The sequence below is a fragment of the Palaemon carinicauda genome, chromosome 42 (genome assembly GCF_036898095.1).
Source record: "Palaemon carinicauda isolate YSFRI2023 chromosome 42, ASM3689809v2, whole genome shotgun sequence".
Taxonomy (NCBI): Eukaryota; Metazoa; Arthropoda; class Malacostraca; order Decapoda; family Palaemonidae; genus Palaemon; species Palaemon carinicauda.
The window spans coordinates 37,357,188-37,362,769 of record NC_090766.1 but is presented as its reverse complement, the minus strand read 5'-3'; the positions used below and the strand labels follow the sequence as shown (position 1 = coordinate 37,362,769).

At 33.9% G+C, this 5,582-nt stretch overlaps 1 long non-coding RNA gene across 1 annotated transcript; it reads left to right on the top strand.

Moving 5' to 3' along the window:
• Positions 1-831: 831 nt before the first annotated feature.
• On the top strand, positions 832-5,115 carry LOC137632821 (uncharacterized). The gene is made up of 3 exons (XR_011042126.1): positions 832-963; positions 3,865-4,034; positions 4,915-5,115. It is a non-coding gene; the product is annotated as an uncharacterized lncRNA (long non-coding RNA).
• Positions 5,116-5,582: the final 467 nt, after the last annotated feature.

Below are 5,582 nucleotides of genomic sequence, written 5' to 3'. Positions count from 1 at the left end.
CTGCCTAAGTGACATTAACCCTGGAAAATAGCATTATGCCTAAAAGCAAGCCACCCTGTGAAATCTCATCTCTCTCTCTCTCTCTCTCTCTCTCTCTCTCTCTCTCTCTCTCTCTCTCTCTCTCTCTCTCTCTCTCTCTCTCTCTCTCACACACACACACACACATACCGTATTAATTTTACTACCATTACGTAAATACAAAGCCAATTAGGTTATGGTGGAGATTCTGTATTATCTTGGTGGTTTTAGCTCACTGATATGTTTCATATCTTTAAGGGCTTAAAGCTGTTAAAAGATATGAAAGCCTCTCCCAGACTATAAACAAGATATGGTTTAATATGTTTAGACTTTTTATTACATTGATGTTAGTTATGTAATAAGGAGATGAGTGTGGGATTATGTGTCTTTGGTGTTATGATTTTGAGATTTATTTTAAGATAAACCAGCAGTTATTATTATTATTATTATTATTATTATTATTATTATTATTATTATTATTATCGTCGTCATTATTATTATTATTATTATTATTATTATTATTATTATTATTATTACTAGCTAAGCTACAACCCTAGTTGGAAAAGCAGAATGTTATAATCCCAAGGGCTCCAACAGGGAAAAATAGTCCAGTGAGGAAAGAAAACAGGGAAATAAATAAACAAGAGAAGTAAAGAACAATTAAAATATTTCATGAACGGCAACAGCATTAAAATAGATTTTGCCAACAAGAACTTGAGAAAAAAAAAAGAGGAGAAATAAGATAGAATAGTGGACCAGAATGTCCCCATTCAAATTAATTTTTGGTTAATATTTCGTTTTCCTCTTGCCCTAGGATTCGTCTGTATGGCGAAGGAGTCGAGCAGGAAGCGGCGGTGTTTCTCGTAGCACCAGGAAGGAGAAGGCTTCGAGCTCTCCTGTCTTCAGGAGAGCCTCACTCAGTCATTCTGAGTGGGATATCAGAAGGTAAGGAAGGACTCTACTGTATCCTACTGTATTGTTTCATAGAAACTGAAATTTTGCGTTGATTTCGATTTAAAGAGTCGTTATTTTTATAGAACAAAAGAAATTGATATTGTATAAAAATAGTTTTTTTTAATTAGATATAAATGTTTTGTTTAGGGCAATTTTTGTCACTGTATTCTACTGTTTTGTTTCACACAAATTGTAATTTTGTGTTATTTTTAATTTTAAAAGGTCCTTTTGATAGTTTTTTTTTTCGAAAACAAAAGAAATGTTTGATACTGTATAAAAAATTCTTTTTTTTTTATTAGATATAAATCCTTTGTGATATTTAATCTTAAGTCTTTGTTAAGCGTAATTTTTGTCACTGTATTCTACTGTATTGTTTCAGCGAAACTGAAATTTTGTGTTAATTGTAATTCAATAGGTCGTTATTTTAAAGTTTTTTTTAATAGAACAAAAGAAATATTTGAATATATATATATATATATATATATATATATATATATATATATATATATATATATATATATATATATATATATATATATATATATATAATTAGATACAAATGCTTTGTGGTATTTACTCTTCAGTCATTATTTAAGGCAATTTTTGTCATTCAAATTACTTATTACTAATTTTACTTTCAAGAATTATATATCGTTAAGACTAGGAATATTTTTTTTCATCTAGAATAATCAGATAGTAAATCAAAGGGTCACCATATTATGTCATAAATCGTTTTAGTCATAAAGGTGTTGTGATCAAACATTTGATAAAACTTGGGTAATCTGTCCTATTTTTCTCGTTACAATCAAAGCCAAAAATTGTTTTTCCTGATGATAAATATGCCTTAACTAAATATGATGAAGAAGACTGGTCTTTGAAGCCTCATTTTATTTTTAATTCAATTCATTTGGTAATAATTCTTTGCTTGGAAACAAAAATTTATATAGTTAAGCAAAAAATGATGTTTGGAGGAAATATGTAAGTCTCCCCCAAGTTGTCTTACTCGGTAGCGTTTTCTCTAACGCTGCCGGGTCGTGTTACAGAAACTGAAAACGTGTTTCTGGTGTAACTAAAATAAAATGTTTCTTGTATTCATCTTGGCGGATATGGTTTGCTATAATTTAATGTGTTCTTTATATAATTCTGAGTTTCCAAACCATACCATGACATTATATTTCGATTAATAAATGTCCAGTTTATAAATGTTATCAACTTATATTTCAAACACCGGCAATAATTTGGTATTAATTGACTCCAGTTTTTTATATCGAAGTAATTTTTATTTGGAATTGAAGAAACTTGGGCGTTTTAAGGAATTGTTGACAAATAATAATTTATGCTATATTTCTTTTTCATTGTAACGGAGTTTATGGAAATTTTACAGCATATATTTAATGTACCAGAGTTGATTAATATTTGCAATGTACAACTTTAAATGCCTAGTACTATTCCTTTTCGGCCCATTACCACAATCACTCAGTAGATAGCAACATCGATATCACTTGCAATATTAATATTTCACAGAATTATCTCCTGATGCGGATTAATATAGTTTACAGGGGTACACATTTATCGTAATCAGTATAATCTTTAGTAGTCTCTTGACATGGCTGTTTATCATAAATATCGCTAATACTCTCAGTATTTGTTTTGTATGCCCATTGTAAGGACTGTAAGAATTCGGTGTTCCCCATGACTGTGTTATTAATGAAGAGAAGGTAATTATTATTATTATTATTATTATTATTATTATTATTATTATTATTATTATTATTATTATTATTATTTGCCAAGCTACAACCCTAGTTGGAAAAGCAGGATGCTATATGCCCAGGGGCTCCAACAGGGAAAATAGCCCAGTGAGGAAAGGAAACAATGAGAAATAAAATATTTCAAGGACAGTAACAACACCAAAATAAATATTTCCTATATAAACAATAAAAACGTCAATAAAACGAGAGGAAAATAAACTAGATAGAACAGTGTACTCGAGTGTACCCTCAAGCAAGAGAACTCTAACCCAAGACAGTGGAAGACCATGGTACAGAGGCTATAGCACTACCCAATGTAAATAAGGCCCTTTGTCCAGGACACAATATGAAGGTTATGTTCTTTCATTCTCCTTTAGTGGAATTCTAAGTGATACGAGTTACTGTGACCTTATTGTTAAAAGTCGTGAAGGTTCGTTACCTGAATCCAGAAGTCTACACCAGTCATCATATACCCTATAACACCGTAACGTCAGGGACCCACTCTGGGAAAAACAGTCAGGGCATAATTAATCAGCCAATCAGTAAACTAGGTGTAAACTCACTATATATATATATATATATATATATATATATATATATATATATATATATATATATATATATATATATATATATATATATATATATATATATAAATTTCATGATATTAAGTTCACATTCATTTTTGGCCTAAAATTTACTTGTAATTACAACAGTATTACGTATATGTGTCAGTGGTAATAACTTAGGGGTTTGTGTATCGCCATGATCAGCGAAGCTGTACTAGTCAGGGCCACCCATACTAGATTGGTCTGTTGCGAGCGATCAGACGAATGTCTCCCACCATCACATATCCGCAGTGGCCAACGTGGTGATGAAAATGGCTAAACCCCTGACATAACTAGGGACATATCTGAGACCTTTGCCCTGCAGTGGACTAGAAACGACTACATTTGTTGGTTGTTGATATATTTTAAAATGGCCAAACCCCAGCCATAACTAGGGACATGTCTAAGACCTTTGCCCTGCAGTGGACTAGAAACGACTGCATTTGGTGTTGTTGGTATATTTTATGTTTAGTTAACACCTTTGTGAATTTTTTTCAATTTTTATATTTTTTTTTCTATTTTTTGCATTCCAGGCCTTGGTCCCATGTATATAGCGAGCGGGAAGCAGCGAAACTTAGCCAATCAGTATGCCGCCTGGCCATGACGTCAGCGGAGGAAGGTGTGACCGTAGAAGGCACGCGCGGGGGCGAGGAAGGCCCGAGATCACTTCCTTACATGTCCTCCTCTAATCACTCTTCTTCAGGTAAGGTCTCCTGACGAAGTCGATGAGGAACCAATTGGAGTTGCCCATTGTACTTTGAATGGGTCTTTATGAATACTTTTATCGCTCTTATTCATTGTTTATTAAATTAATGAAGGTGAAGAACGATCATGAGTCATCTTTAGTATGCGTCTTTCTGATAATAGATTTGATTCGTAATTTATTATTGTAGGATTGCTTATCTTGGTTTTATTACTGAAGTTTTTACAGATTTTTTTTTTATTTTGATCAACATCTAATTCATTCCTTTTAAGGTGGAAATTACCCAGAGAGAAAACACGTAAATTTCTTGTTATTCAGATAGATCAACGTCAGTGTGCTCTGGAGGCTGAATAAGTAAGGCATATATTTAAAGAATTTGTTCATGTAGTTATAAGAAAATGCTTTCCAATTGGTGTAGAGATGCATTGCTAAATGCAACGTATAGAACAAAGAATTATGACTTACAAGTAATTGCAAATTAGGGTAAATTAAGTGAAGTTTTATCAGGAAATGAACTGGGGAAGAGCATAAAAACTGAAAGGTAATCAACTGATTTATTGCTATGATTTTGCTATTTGTCTTCTGATATCTGTAACCCTCTCTGAGGGAAGATACCTTAATGTGGTAAAAGGATTTGTGTATCGCCATGATCGGCAAAGCTATACTAGTCATGGTCCCCATGCTAGGCTGGCTGGTTTTCTGTTAACAGTGTAACGAAAGTCTCTCACCATCACCAATCCGCAGTTGCCAAAGTTGTGATAAAAATGGCCAAGCCCCAGACATGACTATGGACTTTGTCCTGCATTTGACGAGAAACTGCTGCATTTGTTTTTGTTAATATCTACAATAAATGTATTTTTTGTTTTTCATTTCTTTTCAGAAGGCGTCTTCCAAAAATTCAAGAAATCTCTCTCGTTGCGTCTAGCGAAGAAGGGCAGCCGAAGTGAGTCTCCTAGTTCGCATTCTGCCCCCGTCAGTAATTGCCCTCCGGAACCCAACCCTCAGATAGAGTCTCAGACGCTGCCCAGAAGACGTGGTTCCATCAACAGAGACGATGAAAATAAATCCAGTTTCCTGTGAGTACCCCTTTTAGTGTTTTCAGTATGAATGTTACTGGCCAGAGTTCAATGTGTCACTGAATGTTACTGACCAGAGTTCAATGTGTCACTGAATGTTACTGGCCAGAGTTCAATGTGTCACTGAATGTTAGTGGCCAGAGTTCAATGTGTCAATGAATGTTACTGGCCAGAGTTCAATGTGTCACTGAATGTTAGTGGCCAGAGTTCAATGTGTCAATGAATGTTACTGGCCAGAGTTCAATGTGTCACTGAATGTTACTGACCAGAGTTCAATGTGTCACTGAATGTTACTGGCCAGAGTTCAATGTGTCACTGAATGTTACTGACCAGAGTTCAATGTGTCACTGAATGTTACTGGCCAGAGTTCAATGTGTCACTGAATGTTAGTGGCCAGAGTTCAATGTGTCAATGAATGTTACTGGCCAGAGTTCAATGTGTCACTGAATGTTAGTGGCCAGAGTTCAATATG